Here is a 16,304-nt window from a genome sequence, read left to right as displayed (position 1 = left end):
CCTGTTGGGAACGCGGGGTGGGGGCAGGAGGAAGAGGAAGCTGTGGAAAATGTTTGAGACGCTCCCGAGGAACACGTAACCTGAGCCTTGGCGAAGGGTCTGAGTCAGGTGGACGGTCCTGGCCGGCGAGAGTCCCGGGAGGGAGGGAGGGACCCGGCCCAGCACGTCCACCTGCCCCTCCCGGCCTCCCCTCCCTCCCCACAGGCACCTCTGGGCCTGCATGCTCCGCTGGCCCCTGAAGAGGGAGGGGAGGGGGCCTCGACTTATGCCTGGTGCTGGGTCCAGTTGGACCTTGGAGAGACCCCACGGGGTCCACTGGAGGCCCCAGGGGCCCAAGACCAGCTGGGCCCCCTCCCCCCCCTCCCCGCTGTGGGAACCGCGAGCCGGGCTGTTTCCATGGCATTTCCTGTTTTCCAGCCTTAAAACCGGGTGATGGAAGGGGAGGGCTGGCACCTGAGACCTTCCTTCCGGGGGTGACCTTCCCGGAGCCCCTCTGCCCCGGCCCTCGGACCACCTTCCTCCTGGGGAGCCACCCTCCTCCTGGGGAGCCACCCCGCTGGTCCTGGGGAGGCAGGAGCTCTGGGCCTGGCCCCCTCTGGGCTGACCAGGACCCATCACCATGCAGGTGCCCACTCAGCGGGCTCCATGGCCGGCACCGTGTGTGTGCGTATGTCTGTGTGTGTGTCCGTGTGTCTCTCTGTGTGTCTCTGTGTGTGTCTGTCCGTGTGTGTCTGTGTGTGCGTGTCCGTGTGTCTCTGTGTGTGCGTGTCTGTGTGTGTCTGTGTGTGCGTGTCCGTGTGTCTCTCTGTGTGTGTCTCTGTGTGTGTCTGTGTCCGTGTGTGTCTGTGTGTGCGTGTCCGTGTGTGTCTCTGTGTCTCTGTGTGTGTCTCTGTGTGTGCGTGTCCGTGTGTCTCTCTGTGTGTCTCTGTGTGTGTCTGTCCGTGTGTGTCTGTGTGTGCGTGTCCGTGTGTCTCTGTGTGTGCGTGTCTGTGTGTGTCTGTGTGTGCGTGTCCGTGTGTCTCTCTGTGTGTGTCTCTGTGTGTGTCTGTGTCCGTGTGTGTCTGTGTGTGCGTGTCCGTGTGTGTCTCTGTGTCTCTGTGTGTGTCTCTGTGTGTGCGTGTCCGTGTGTGTCTCTGTGTGTGTCTCTGTGTGTGCGTGTCCGTGTGTGTCTCTGTGTGTGTCTCTGTGTGTCTGTGTGTGTCTCTGTGTGTGCGTGTCCGTGTGTGTCTCTGTGTGTGTCTCTGTGTGTCTCTCTCTGTGTGTCTGTGTCCGTGTGTGTCTCTGTGTGTCTCTGTGTGTGCGTGTCCGTGTGTGTCTCTGTGTGTGTCTCTGTGGTTCTGTGTCCATGTGTGTCTTTGTGTGTGCGTTTTCGTGTGTGCGTCTCTGTGTGTGTCTGCATGTGCATGTGTGAGTCTGCATGTGCGTGGTTTCCAGGTCTCTCTCTGCACAGCCAGGCTCTGGGTGGTCTCTTTCCCCACCTCCCCCCGACCCCCCTCTTTCCCTCTTTTCAGAAATTGATGACTCAGCTCCAGGTTGGTCGGTAACCAGAGACGGAGCCTCCCGGGTTGGGGTGCAGGCGGGTGGGGGCCCCGCTGGCTCTGCTCGGATGGGGAGCCCAGCCCCAGCCCCAGCCCCAGCCTCAGCCTCAGCCCCAGCCCCAGCGTGGGCAGGAGGGCCTCGGGGGGGCAGCAGGCCCTCTGCCCGCCCAGGAGGGACACCTGTCCAGGAGGGTGTTCCAGCTGCCGGCACCCCGGCCGCCCCGCGAGGCCCGGCCCACTCTCCCCTGTGCCCTCGCGGCCTCTCCGAGCCGGGCCCTCGCGGGGCTGGGCTGCGCCGGGGATTTGGGGGGATCAGAGGGGCCGTCGTCCTGGGACAGGTGTCTCCTTTATGCTCGGCCGGGGGGGGGGTGCGCTGGTCATTAGAGCCACAGGCAGGGGGTCCGCGCGGGGCAGCGGGGGCCGGTTTTGTTCGGGCCTTGTTCTCACATCTGACCCGGCCAGCTGGAGCGCCTCCCGTCCACGCGGGCAGCAGCTGACACAACATAACGGGGCTCGGGGCGCAGCAGGGGCCGGGCACCGCGCCGCATGGGGGCTGCGGGGCGGCCTGGGGTCGGCGGGATAATGGGACAAGTCGTGGGGCGCGGTGCGGGCCCCAGGTGTCGCCCCACAAGGGGCTGCCTGGGGTCCGGGCGAAGGTGGGGCCCAGCTGTGCAGGTGCAGCCGTGCCCGGCCTCCAGGGCCCCCAGTGCGCCATCGAATGCATCCCTGGTCACCCGGCAACTCGGTGGCAGAAGGAAGGGAGCTGGGCACCAACCCTCCGGCCTCAGCCCTAGTCCCCAGCCCCCAAACCCCAAACCCCAGCCCCAGCCCTTGCATCAGCCCCAGCCCCCAGCCCCTGCCCCCACACCCCCCACCCCCCACCCCTGCCTCACGAACTGGCCTCAGACCCGGCACAACAGCCCCTGTGGAGCGGGTGGGACAGCCAGGCGTCCAGGGAGGGGGGCCCCAGGGCCGGGGCTGTGGGCAGCCTGTTCAGTAGCCGGGGGAGATGCCCATGGCCAGGTCCAGCCCAGGTGCCCGTCGGTGACTTCAGGGTCCAGGCGAGCGGATGGGCTCACGAGGCCCTGATGGCACCGTCCATCGTGTTGGGAGGCCGAGGGGCCCGCTGCGTCCCCGGGGCCATGGGAACAGGGGATGCCCCTCCCCCAAGGTGTGCAGGTCCTGCTGGGCTCCCCTTCCCTGGGGGGGCAGCATCGGGCAGAGACCCCAGACCCCAGCCACCTCTGCCTGGTCACGTGGACCCAACCACGGCCGGGCAGGAAAGCCCCTGTGCCGGCCCCAGGCCGCGGGCCGGGACCTGACGGCGGTGCCCTGTCCTCACGGGCGAGGGCGAGGGCGAGTGCGTGGGTGAGGGCGCAGGCGGGCACAGGCGAGGGCGAGGCTGGTAGACGTAGCAGGTTGGGAAGATGCCCCTGGCCCACGCGACGCCTGACTGAGAAGCAGGCAATGCACAGGTGCACACGTGGAGGCAGAAACACAGGCACAGCGGACAGACACGCAGCGGCACCGCACGCACAGTCACACAGATGCACACGCGTGTCTGTGTGCCGTGCACCAGGCCCGAGGCGGGGCGGCCGGGAGAGACCCCAGGGCCGCGTTCCGCGCGCAAGAGCCGTCAGCACGGGAGCACGGGAACACAGTGCGAGGCTGTGCTGGGGCCCGGCCCCCCTGGCGGGCGCGGATCTGGTCCGTTTCGCACACGAGGCGCCAGGAGGAGCCTGAGCCTTCTGAGCGGGTCGGGGTGAGCCGGGGGCGGGGGGCGGCCTCTCCACGTTGTGTCCAGCTTCGTGAGCAGCCTGTGTCCCTTCTCCCACCCCGGTCTGAGCCCAGCCGCCCTTTAGGGGCTGCCCTTCGGGGTGAGGCCCCGTGTCAGCCCTTCCCCGGCGGCACCGACCCGGGAGGTCCCACAGGCGATGGCCGGGAGTCTGAGCTGGACCCCAGGCCGTGGCCTCTCTCGTCCTGTGGGCCCCCTCTCCCCGACACCCCCTGGTGCTGGGGGATTGTTCCCTGCAGTGAGCACATCTGAGGGACCCGGGGCTCCGGGACGGGGCGGGGGCGCCTCCGCCTGGGAATGGGTGAGGACCTCCCGTTTCTCCGCGTTCAGAGGGAGCCCCTCAGAGTCTCCATCGCCGGCCCTGTAGGTGGGCCTCCGCGGGGCTCCGGCCGGGCAGCAGGGGAGGTGCAGGGCAGCGCCGGGGCCTGCGGCTTCTACCTTCCTGGTCTGTGGGAGGCCTGCGTGGGCGTGGCTCTCCGAGGCCCCTGGCGCCCGGACCACACAGACAGACAGGCTCTGGGAGGGGGCGTCCAGACCCCCACACGCAGCCACCCTCCCCGGACCTGGGTTTCCTTGAATGTAACATCCGGGGGGTGTCGGGGGCTGCGGGCCTGGGGCTGTGGGGGTGGGCACGCGGGGCGGGAGGGCTCAGTCCTGAGCCCACAGCCTCCAGGGCTGAGGACAGAGGGGGCTCCCGGCAGGATGGAGCGGGGCCCGGCGCTGGGGGTAGAGAGGAGCTGCCTGTGCCACTAGCAGGGCCGGCAGGAGCCGGGGGGGCGGGGGGATCGATCGGGTGTTTGCAGACCTGATGTTCTCCTGAAACCCAAGGGGGAGAGACAGACGGACAGATGGACGGACAGACCCACGCTGGCACGGCAGCCCACATGCCCAGGTCTGCACAGGGTGTATGAACTCTGCCCACGTACACCCACACCCGCTTTGGGGGTGTAAACACTGGCGTCTGCAGACACCCCGAGTCCATCACCACCATCAGGACAGCGAGCACATCCCTGACCCCCAAAGTGTCCTCATGACCTGGGGACCCCTCCTGCCCCCCGCCCCCCACTCCGGAGGGGCCGCTGGCCTGTTCCTGTCCGGAAGGGTTGGGTTGCGTTTTCTAGAGTTTTCTGTCCTGGGCTCACTCGCTAGTGCCCATGTGGCTCCTTCATGGGGCGTGGCCGTGCGCGGCCCCTCCGGGCTGTGGCGTGTCGATTGTTCTTTTTCATGACCAAGCGTGTTCCTGCGTGGGGATGTGTCATGGCCTGCATGTCCGTCACATGTGACTTTTGGGTCGTCCCAGGCGCGAGCTGCCATGAGTATATGTGCCCGCGTCTCTGGAAGGACTTGCCTGTCCTTTTTCGTGGATGAATACGCGGGAGTAGACGGCCCACTGCACGGTTGGTGCGGATTTTACTTTTTTGTCTTTTTAAATATATTTTTATGGATTTCAGGGAGGAAGGGAGAGAGGAGAGAGAATCATCGATGGGCTGCCTCCTGCACGCCCCCCCACCAGGGATCCAGCCCACAAACCTGGGCACGTGCCCTGACTGGGGATCAAACCGTGACCTCCTGGTTCATAGGTCGACACTCAGCCCTGAGCCCCGCCGGCCGGGCTGGGGTTTACTGTTAAGAACCCGACCGCGCCGTCCTGCATTCCCGCCTCCGAGAGCATCCTGTGCCTCCCGCCCTCACCCACACTCGGGGCGTCTTCTCACGTGGGCCCACCCCGTGGCCGGGACGTGGTGTCTCGTGTTCTAATGTTCGTGCCTCGTGACTGTAGATCCCGAACCTCTCCCACGCGCCCCCACCTCCGTTCAGCGTCTCTGATGAGCGAGCAGGGTGTCGGGTCTCTGCCCGTTTCCAGTGGCGCCGTGTGTCCCTCAGACACAGGGATGCGCGTTTTACAGGTTACGCCCCCCCCCACCTCCTCCCCCCCACATACGGCGTTCCTTCCCGTTCTTTTAAAGATGAAAACGGGCATTGGCCCCTCTGGTCGCGTTGATCTGTAGCTCTAGTTTGAAGCTTACGTTCCGATCGCGGTTACTTTCTGCAAACGCTGTACGTGAAGGTGGAGGTGAGCCACGTACGTGAACGTCCGACTGCTCCGGGGCCACGTGCTGGAGAGAGTGGCCCTCGCCATCGAGTCACCGTGGCCCCACGAAGCCTGGGCCCGCTCCGGGCGCCGTGCGGTCCGCGGGTCTGTTGGTCTGTCCTCGCGCCCAACCCGCACGGCCCCGAGGGCGCGGCTTCATAGATCGGCTTGAAGCCAGTGAAGTCGCCGGCCTCCTGCTTCTCGGTGCGTCCGGGGCCTTTGCGTTTTACACACCAACTGTAGGAGCTGCTCGTCCGTGTTTACGAAGAGGCCGGCGTCCTCGCCGGGACGCACGGAGCCCAGGGGCCCACGGGGAGGGACTGAATCGGCGCCGACGCCGAGCCTGTGACCCACGGGCGCTGTCTCCCCGTTCATCGTGGCCTTTCATTTCTGTCGGACGACGGTGGTGCCCGGGGCCAAGGCCTCGCACTTCTTTTTGTTTTCTGGTCAGGCAGCCATTTCATACTTTCATGCTGTTGTCGATGGCGTTTGAGAATCCTGACTTCTGACGGCTTGTTGTTCGCGTGGAGCGCCTGATGACAGTCCGAGACTGATCTGATGGCTTCGTCTTGTCTCTGGGGATGTCTCCCGCCCCTTCGTAGCTCTAGCTCTGGGTGTGGATTAAATGGATTCTTTCGTGGCGATGAGGGTGTCCGCGACGAAGGCAGCTCTCCCTCTTCGTGTCCCATCTGGGGTCCACGTCTTCTCCTTTCTCAGGTTTTCCTTGGTGGACGGCACTGGCGGCCTCTCTAGTGCGTGTCCAGCAGGTGGGAACGTGACTGTCCTCGCCCGTTCCAGCCTCAGGAGCGACCATGGGACCCTCCCGTCCCCCGCGAGGGCGTAGGTTTCTGTAGATGCGTCCGAGGGGCCTCCCTCAGGACGGACGCTTGCAGTTCGCTTTCTGTGCGGTTTGAACGCAAATGGAGGCTGTTTTGTCAAATGCTTGTCCGCATCTCACGAGAGGGCCCCTGGCTCTCTCTCCGTGAGTCTCCTGCTCTGGTGGCCGATGCGGGTCGAGCACCACGCTGAGCTGGCGTGCCTGGGCGAACCGCGTGGTCGTGGGTTACCGTGGTGATGAACGGCCGGGCTTCCCCTGCCGCGGTTCCGGTCCCGTGAAGTGCGTGAACGCCGCGGGCTGCGGTTCCTCCTGCTCTGGTTTTGGTCTCAGAGTAAGGCCGGCGAGACGAGCGGGCGGGGGAGGCGAGCCCCTCTCCGTTTGGGGAGAGTTGGGGCGGTGTTGGCCTCGCCTCTGCCGCCTGTGGAGGAACCGCCGGGCGCGGTCCAGGCCCGAGTCCTCAGCGCGGGAGGTGGTCACGGGATCGCGCCGTATCCGTGGGGACATAGGTCACCGATGTCTTCCCGGGCGGTGGTGTCCGTGCCTTTGAAGAAGCGTGTTCCTGCCGCCCGAGGTTTCAGACGTGTCGGCGTGCGCTGTGCATTAGACGTGTCCGCGTGCACTGTGCGTTGGACGTGTCGGCGTGCGCTGTGCGTTGGACGTGTCCGCGTGCGCTGTGCGTTGGACGTGTCGGCGTGCGCTGTGCGTTGGACGTGTCCGCGTGCGCTGTGCGTTGGACGTGTCCGCGTGCGCTGTGCGTTGGACGTGTCCGTGTGCGCTGTGCATTAGACGTGTCGGCGTGCGCTGTGCATTAGACGTGTCGGCGTGCACTGTGCATTAGATGTGTCGGCGTGCACTGTGCATTAGACGTGTCCGCGTGCACTGCGAGTTAGACGTGTCCGCGTGCGCTGTGCATTAGACGTGTCCGCGTGCACTGTGCGTTGGACGTGTCCGCGTGCACTGTGCGTTGGACGTGTCCGCGTGCGCTGTGCATTAGACGTGTCGGCGTGCACTGTGCATTAGACGTGTCCGCGTGCACTGCGTGTTAGACGTGTCCGCGTGCGCTGTGCATTAGACGTGTCGGCGTGCACTGCGCATTAGACGTGTCCGCGTGCACTGCGCGTTAGACGTGTCCGCGTGCGCTGTGCGTTGGACGTGTCGGCGTGCACTGTGCGTTGGACGTGTCGGCGTGCACTGTGCGTTGGACGTGTCGGCGTGCGCTGTGCATTAGACGTGTCGGCGTGCACTGTGCATTAGACGTGTCGGCGTGCACTGTGCATTAGACGTGTCCGCGTGCACTGCGCGTTAGACGTGTCCGCGTGCGCTGTGCATTAGACGTGTCCGCGTGCACTGTGCGTTGGACGTGTCGGCGTGCACTGTGCGTTGGACGTGTCCGCGTGCGCTGTGCATTAGACGTGTCCGCGTGCACTGCGTGTTAGACGTGTCCGCGTGCACTGCGCGTTAGACGTGTCGGCGTGCGCTGTGCATTAGACGTGTCGGCGTGCACTGTGCATTAGACGTGTCCGCGTGCGCTGTGCGTTGGACGTGTCGGCGTGCACTGCGTGTTAGATGTGTCCGCGTGCGCTGTGCATTAGACGTGTCCGCGTGCACTGTGCGTTGGACGTGTCGGCGTGCACTGCGTGTTAGACGTGTCCGCGTGCGCTGTGCATTAGACGTGTCCGTGTGCACTGTGCGTTGGACGTGTCGGCGTGCACTGTGCGTTGGACGTGTCCGCGTGCGCTGTGCGTTGGACGTGTCCGCGTGCGCTGTGCGTTGGACGTGTCGGCGTGCACTGCGTGTTAGACGTGTCCGTGTGCGCTGTGCGTTGGACATGTCGGCGTGCACTGTGCGTTGGACGTGTCCGCGTGCACTGTGCGTTGGACGTGTCGGCGTGCACTGTGCGTTGGACGTGTCCGCGTGCGCTGTGCGTTGGACGTGTCGGCGTGCACTGTGCGTTGGACGTGTCGGCGTGCGCTGTGCGTTGGACGTGTCGGCGTGCACTGCGTGTTAGACGTGTCCGCGTGCGCTGTGCGTTGGACGTGTCCGCGTGCACTGTGCGTTGGACGTGTCGGTGTGCACTGCGTGTTAGACGTGTCCGCGTGCGCTGTGCGTTGGACGTGTCGGCGTGCACTGTGCGTTGGACGTGTCCGCGTGCATTTTGTGTTGGACGTGTCTGTGTGCACTGTGCATTAGACGTGTCGGCGTACACTGTGTGTTAGACGTGTCCGCATGCACTGCGTGTTGGACGTGTCCGCGTGCACTGTGTGTTGGACGTGTCGGCGTGCACTGTGCGTTGGACGTGTCGGCGTGCATTGTTCATCTGGTCCATGATGTGAGCACGTGTGGGACCGGCAGTGACATCCCTCCTCCCCCCGGAGATCGGCCAAGTGTGCCTCCCCCTTTGCTTTTTTGTCACCAACGTGGCTGGCGTTTCCGCGACTTCTCTGATCTCAGCGGACAGACCTTGGTTTGGGGTTTCGTTGGCATTTCTCTCCCGTTTGTCTTTCTGCTCCGATGGGATCTGTCTCGCTCTGCACGCCGGGCCCCTGAACGGGACGCGGGTGCCGGCCAGAGGCCTGCGCTCTCCGTGGAGGGCCCTGTGTTCCACGTCAATCTGAGACTCGGTTTGTTCATTTCGCCCCCGAGACCCGGGGGGGCTCTTGTGCCGACCGGTGCCGTGACCCTGGTGTCACACAGGACGGCATGTCCTGACCGCGGACACGGCGTGTCTCCCACTTTATGGTCTTCACCCTCCCTGGCGGCGAGTGCGCGGCCTCACCCGTCACGTGTGCGGTGCGTCAGCAGTTCCGTGTGCAGGGCCGCGGACCGCGTGTCTCCGCTTCGTTTGGGTAGTTTGCGGCTCGTGGGCCGACCTGGTCCCCGGGCTGAGCTCACGCGCTCTCGAACCCTCTTTTGTGCTCAGGATTCTCCGGGGAGATGACCCTGTCGACCCAAACACTTGCTTTTCTTTCCTCCTTTTCCATCTCTGCTTTTCTGTTGTCTGTTTTTTAAATATATTTTTATTGATCTCAGCGAGGAAGGGAGAGGGGGAGAGAGAAGCATCCACGATGAGAGAGAATCACGGATCGGCCGCCTCCTGCAGCCCCCCCCCCCCCCCCCCCCGGGGATCCAGCCCGCCACCCGGGCCTGCGCCCTGACCGGGAATTGAACTGTGACCTCCTGGTTCCTAGGTCGACCCTCAGCCCCTGAGCCGCGCGGCCGGGTTCTCTGCTTTGTTTGTTCTCGCCGGGTGCCCTGGCCGGGAGGCCGCGACCCCTCACGTGGGGTGGGCGTGGCTGTGGGTTTCAGCGGAGCCCCTTCCCGGCCGGGATGGGCAGTGAGCTGGGTTTTGCCAAACGTTTTCCCTGCGTCGACCGAGCGGGTTGTGTTTCTTTCTTGGCTGGTGAACGTGGCGCCCGGCACCCGGGCCTTTCCGGGCGCCCACCAGCTCCCACTTCTCTTCCTCCTTCCCCTCTTCCTAACGCCTCGCTGCTGCGAGGTACAGACGGCCCCTCGCTGACCCCCGCACGTCGGCCGTTCGGCCAGGACGCGTTTTCCACCAGCACATCCCGGGCCGGCCTGCCAGCGCCGGGCGGGCGGGCGGGCGGGCGGGCGGGCTCCGCATCTGCGGTCACGAGGGAGCTGCCTGGGGCTCGGGTTCCCGGAGCAGCGTTGCTCTTGGCGGCAGGTGAGGGGCCGGCGGAGGGCTGGGTGGCCCGGCGCCCGCTCAGGGGGAGCGGGGGGGGGGGGTGGTGCGTGTGCGATGGCTGCCCCACTTCCCGAGATGTTGGGGGACCGTGCGGAGCCCCCGGCCCAGAGCTGTCTTTGTGGGAACCCCGTTAGGACCCCGTGCCTTCCCTGGACCCGGCCCGCGGGCGCCCCTGCTCCCCTGAGTCGCCGCGGAGCCTGTGTGTCGGTGGAGGGGCTGGTTCCCACGTTTCCGCGAGCGGAGCCCGGCCAGCTGGGGAGCGAGGCCCCTCGTGATGGATGTCAGCCCGGGGGCCTGGGGACCGTGGGTTTGCTGCGTCCGCACGCAGCTGTTCGAGGAGGGGCTCCTCCCTGCCGGGAGAGGGAACGCGGGCTGGGGCCCCCCGCCCCCCACCCCCTCCCCGTGCTGCTGGCCGTCCAGCGGGCGCCCCGCACTGGCTCCGGGGCAGGGCGGCCGGCTGGGGGGACGTGGGGGGGGCCTCCAGCTGTGCTCTGGGGGCGCAGCCCCCCTCAGGCACGGAATGCGGGGCCCGCCCTCCGCGCCCAGCAAGCCCTCGGCCTCGCGCTCGCTCCGTGAACTCCAGCCTTAGAACAACACGCGGCAAAAGCTGCTCACGTGTCCGCCCTTCAGACGGCAGAGTCTGCACCATCCCTTCCCCGTCCCCTCCCCGACCCCGAGGGACAGCACGGCTCCCGTCCACCGCCCGTCCCGCCCCGATGCCGGGGGGTTGGGGGGCGAGGGCCCGGCGGGCACGGCGCACACACGTGCACACCGCGTGCACTCATGGCACCCGCTCCCCACGGGCACGCCCCCCGCACACACAGGCCCCCCTCCCCGACCGCCCGCTGGGTCCCTGGGTCCCGGGCACCTCGGCTCGGCTGCAGGAAACCCCACTTGCGCGCAACCTTCCCGGCCCCTCGGCCAGACGGTTAGAAAGGCCGTCCATCGGAGGCTGTGGGTTTGGTGCGCGTCTAGTTCCGGGTGAATTCTTCCATAGAACTTTCTAGAAGCTCGGGCTCGGCGGTCACATCCCACTGCCCGTCGCCCCGCCCCAGCCCCCGGTAGGTGGCGACCACAGGGTGGGCCTTCTTTGGGGTGAGCAGCCCTCAGTAGTGGGGTCCCCGCGTGGCCGGCTGGTCGACAGGAATAGCCCGGCGGGAGGACGGGGCTGCTCTAAATGTGCGTACAGCTGGCCACGGGCGCTGGGGTGTCCCACGGGCACGGCGCACAAGCCTCCCACTCCCACCGCCAACTGCAGGGCGGCCCCCGGCCACTCCTGTGCGCGAGGCCCATTCACGGGGCTCTTGGCCCCGAGCCGTGCAGCGGGGCTCAGGGGTTCCGGACCTTCTTGCTGTTCAGAGTCCTGGGACCCCCCCCCCCCCCCCCCCCCGCCCAGCGTTTCCTGCCCTCAGCCCGGGCACAGCGGCTCCTCTTCCGGGAATGCCCTCCCTCCGGCGTGAGGACATGTCTGATCCAGCCCCCCTCCCCCTCTCCTGCTGGTTTGCGGTGACCTGTGGGCTCCCTGGGCCCCAGAAGCCTCGCCCGTCTCTGCCCTCAGTTCAGTGGGGCCCCCCTGCCTGCGTACGTGTCGGGGTCCCCTCAGGCTGGGTCCGTCCGCAGAAACCCCATTTCCAGTCCCGTCCACAGGCCCCGGGCTCAGGGCCTCAACGTGTGAAGTCGGAGGGGACACAGCTCCCCCTGAGCAGGGACTGCGACTGGGCCTGTGGAGCAGGGACATTGGGGTTCACGCTGACCGCGCTGCTCTGGTGCCCGAGGAGAGCGGCCAGGGCTCGTCGCCTGTGGTGTCATGACTCCTGCGAGGGTGTGGCGGGCGCCAGGGCCAGGGCCTGCCCAGGAGGAGACCGGACACCCCCACACGCAGGCTTCTGGCAGAAAAATAAATAATCTACCTATACCTGTGTCTCTATCTCTCTATCTCTCTATCTCCACCTCCACCTGTACCTCCATCTCTACCTCTACATCCACATTCATATCTATCTATCTATGTCTATATCCATATCCATCTATGTATCTGTATCTATATCTACATCTATACCTATATCTATACCTATATTTGTATCTATATCTATACCTATGTCTATATCTATATCTACATCTATGTCTATGTCTATGTCTATGTCTATGTCTATGTCTATGTCTATGTCTATGTCTATGTCTATACCTATACCTATACCTATACCTATACCTGTCTATGCCTGTATCTATATCTACATCTACATCTACACCTACGTCTATATCCATATCTATATCTATTTCTATGCAGGTTCCTGTGAAGCCTATAGAAGTGATGCTGGAGATACCGCTTTATCCACCCCCTAGGCTGTCGAGGGGTGAAGGGAGAGGGAAGAAATTAAGTCGGACACACAGTCCTGTCCCATAGGACGGCTGGGGTGGGGGCTCCCCAGCGCAGGGCAGGCTCGGCTCCGCATTAGGGCCGGGAGGGTCTCGCTGGTGGAAGAGGCCGGGGGGCCGCCCGCCTGCATGAGGGAGACGGAGCGATCCGCTCAGAAGCCACAGGCCACACGGAGGAAGCCACACGTGAAGCAGCAATCGAAGGACGATGGGAAGGAACCAGCGGACCCGGTTTTACACTAAATGCGAACGGCCTGGATTTCTCTCGGGTGGGATGAGCGTGCGGCCACGTGGAGAGCTGGGGCGTGGCGTGTGCGTGGCGTGTGCGTGGCAGCAGGGCGCCGTGTGCCCCTCCCCCAGCACTGCCTGACGGCGGGCGGTGCTCACACCGGGGCCCCGGGCTGCCTGGTGCTTCGCCGGGTTTGCCAGCACTGGCTCGCACACGGGCGACGTTCCCCCGTTAAAAGCAAATAGCAATCGAGAAAACGCACATCACCTGGCGCACAAACACGCGGACACCCGTCCGCCAAGCCTCCCAGCGCCGGCGTCGCCTTTGTGTCCTCAGCGGGTCACCCCAGTCCCGCCCACAGAGGGCCATGCCTGCCTCCCTGACCCGCCAGGTGCCGGGGGCTGCTGTGCCCGGGACCCCTCGGTGCAGCGGGCAGGGTCCCGGGGCGGGGCCCCTCCAGCAGCCGTCCATCGTCAGTGCCGTGGGTCGGCCCGGTGGCACCGTCGGTCAGTCCACGTGAAATTGAAGTGGCCGAGGGGCCGCGCTGCCACGCCGCGTGGCCGTCTTTATCGGGAGGCGGGGCCGGGAGCCTGCGGTCTGGGATGGCTCTGCTCACGATGGGGGGCCCAGCACAGGCCAGGGCCCCGCGTCGCTCGTCTTGTCCTGATTCTCCGAGGGCTCCGACCCGTTCGCGGAGCTGGTGACAAGCGCCAGGCGTCCGCAGGCACCGGCATGACGGGGGCAGAGAGGAGTGTGGGCGGGAGCAGGGCCGCCCGAGCTTCTGGGCGCAGGACGGGTTTGCTCAAGGGGCATCCTCACAGTCTTGGTGCTTCCTGAACGGCTGTCAGCGCTGCCGGAGGAGTCCCCCGGATGCCCACGTGGGGCCACGCAAGGCTCGGTCCAGGTGGCCACGGAGCCTGCAGAAGGCAGCACAGACCCTAGCGAGGGCTCGGGAGGGGCGGGCGTGTCCCCGGAATGTCCCGCGTGGGGTGGGCGCTGGGCTGGGGGTCCGTGCTGGGCCAGGTCGAGTGGAAAAGGCAGGCCCGGCCTGGGGAGCTGCTGGGAGGGGGTCGGGTCCCCTGGGTTGCGTGAGTCCCGCCGCCTGGGCCGGGAGAGGCAGCCGGGGAGAGAAGGCCGGGCCGGGTGGTGTGAAGGGCCTGAGGTGTGTCCTAGGGGCTCGGGTGTCATGTCGAGGGGTCTTCTGAGTTGGGGGTGGCATGGGGTCCCGATGGCAGGGGCCCTGAGACAGGTGTGGGTGAGGCCCTCCTCCAGCCCCCACCCCCCGCCCCACCTGTGCTGGGACCTGGGTCCTCCTTCCTTCCTCCGGTCACTTCTCTCTTGGGGCCGTTCACCACCAGGGTCACCCCGCCCACCACTCCCAGCGCCCAGTGGGCAGGTCAGAGGTCGCGGGCAGCAGCGGGCAGACTCTCAGGGTCACTGTGGGCATCCAGGACTCAGGCCAAGGCTGTGGGGGGCTGTGGGCAAGGGAAGCGGCTGAGCACAGGGCTGAGGAGGAGGTGGACGGGGGACCCGGGCCGGTCAGTTCCCAGCGGGGTCCCAGCAGACCGCCCTGCTCCACCCCCACCTCTGCCCGCTCCACGGGGCGCCCCCGGGCCCTGCCCCACGCCCGGCGACTCTGTGGCGGGACGGGGGTGGGGGGCGGGGTGGGGAGGAGGTTGGTGCTCCGCGGGGCAGGAGGCGGCGTGCACGGAGGCCCAGCTGTGCCCAGCACATGTCACGGGGGCCCAGGAGCCTCACGGGGGCGCGGCCGTAGCAGCTGCCCGCAGGCGGGACCCTGAACAAAGGGCGCTTTGAGCAGCCCTCGCGCCTGCTTCGCACCGTCCGGCCAGCTGACCCCGGAACGCGGGGCCCGCTCCCTCTGCGGCTTAGCGGGGCCCACGTGGAAGGAACAGCTGCCCCGAGCCGGCCAGCGGCTGGGGGGACCCTCCGGCCCCCGGGTCTGCGAGCCTGTGGGAGAGGCAGCCCCTCGCCCTGCAGCGCACCCCTGGCCGGTAGGTGGCTGGGCAGGCCCCGCGCCCAGAGGCCTTCGAGGGGCCCTGGCGCCCTAAGGTCCCCAGGCCGGTCTGAGTCGGGCACGTCAGCACCCACAGGCCACCAGGGTCCACGGTGACGTCTGTCCTGGACCCGATTCCTGCTTTTGGTCAGCCCTGACGCCAGCCTGCTGTCCCTCAGCCCCCTGAACCCAGCCCCTGAAAGGTGACCTTTCCTCTGACAGAGCAGGGCGCCGGGTCAGAATCACGGGGTTGCCTTGGCTGCACAGCCAGAACCCCCAGAACCAAAGCAATGCTTTCATCCCAGAGGTGGGGGCGCCGGCCGTCCGGGCGAGTGCGTGTGGCCGGGCCCCGCTCGGTCCCGTGCGAGCAGCTCAGGCTCCGTTGCTCCCAGGCGGCTCAGGCACACGTGCCCGCAGGGGAGCCCCGGATGCCGCGCCCTGAAGTCCCCCCAGGACGAGGCCGATGAGAACGAAGCGGCAGATAAGGCGGCCGCCGCCCTTCATCCCCACGATGGAAACCTCTGAGCCGTCGCCAGCTCCCCCCGGCGCCCAAGAGCGAGCCCAGACGAGCACCTGCTTTTCTAAACCTTTATCTCGACTCCTGGGGTTTCCAGATCACGTGCCCTGACCCCGGGACCCCCGGCGGGGCCTGCGTGCCTTCCTGGCCCAGCTCCTCTCGTGACCGTGGCCTGGTGTGTGTCTGCCGGACGGCAAGGCTCCACCGCGAGGAGGAAGTCTTGGGTTGGTGCGGGGGGGGGGGGGGTTGTGGCTGCATGGGAGCCGCATCGTGGGGAGCCCTCGCCCCTTCTGCACCCCAGCCCGCCCTCTGTGCCCCGGTCCCCGTGTCGTGGCTGCAGCCCCTGGCTGAGCTCAGTGGTTCCTTCACTGCTGAGCTGACTGTGCCTGAAGGTGAGGGGCGCGGCCGGAGGCGGCGGGGGGGACGCTCCGGGCCACGGCGGCCGGCAGGGCTTGGGGCGCTGCTGCCCGGGGTGTGCCCGGAGGGTCTGGTGCCTCGACCCGCCCGGCGAGGGGCCAGGCGTTCCCAGCTCAGCGCCCAGGGCTCCGGTTTCGCCATGTCCTCGCCAACACTTGTTGTTGTCTGTTTTTTTCTTTTTAAAAAATCTATGTGTATTGACTTCAGAGAGGAAGGGAGAGGGAGAGAGACAGAAACGCCAATGATGAGAGAGGATCATGGATCGGCCGCCTCCTGCAGGCCCCACCCTGGGGACGGAGCCTGCAACCCGGGCCTGTGCCCGGATCGGGGATCAAACTGTGGCCTCCTGGGTCCTAGGTCGACGCTCAGCCCCTGAGCCACGCCGGCCGGGCTGCTTTTTTCTTTCTGGTGGAGCCACCCTGGTGGGTGTGAGGGGCGCCTCCCGGGGTCTGGTCTGTGTCTCCTTGGCGACGAGGGATTCCGTGGGTTTGCTGGCCGTTGGCGCATCTTCTCAGCTCTTCGCCCGTTTGTAACCGGTGTCTGTGGGAACGTCCTTACTGACAATTCTAAATGACACAGATCCCCCCCGCTGAGAGGGGGGTGGGGGTGGTGGCTGCTCGGACCCCGCACGTCCCTGTGTCTCAGGTCCGGGGGCCTCGGGCAGGCGGCCATGCTCTGTCTGTACCCAGTCCCGGCGCCCAGACCGGCCCCAGCCCACCCGTGAAGCCTGCAGCCAGGAGGCAGGCTCGTTTTGTCGGAGGGTCAGTGCGGGGGGATGGGGGGTG

At 66.4% G+C, this 16,304-nt stretch overlaps 1 protein-coding gene across 1 annotated transcript in view; it reads left to right on the top strand.

The window, feature by feature from the left end:
* Nucleotides 1–16,304, top strand: part of KCNQ1 (potassium voltage-gated channel subfamily Q member 1) — a 231,912-nt gene that overhangs the window by 28,641 nt on the left and 186,967 nt on the right. The gene's annotated exons all lie outside the window — the stretch shown is intronic.

The sequence above is a fragment of the Myotis myotis genome, unplaced genomic scaffold (genome assembly GCF_014108235.1).
Source record: "Myotis myotis isolate mMyoMyo1 unplaced genomic scaffold, mMyoMyo1.p scaffold_m19_p_27, whole genome shotgun sequence".
Taxonomy (NCBI): Eukaryota; Metazoa; Chordata; class Mammalia; order Chiroptera; family Vespertilionidae; genus Myotis; species Myotis myotis.
The sequence above is the reverse complement of the archived record's forward strand: the minus strand, read 5'-3'. Positions and strand labels throughout refer to the sequence as shown.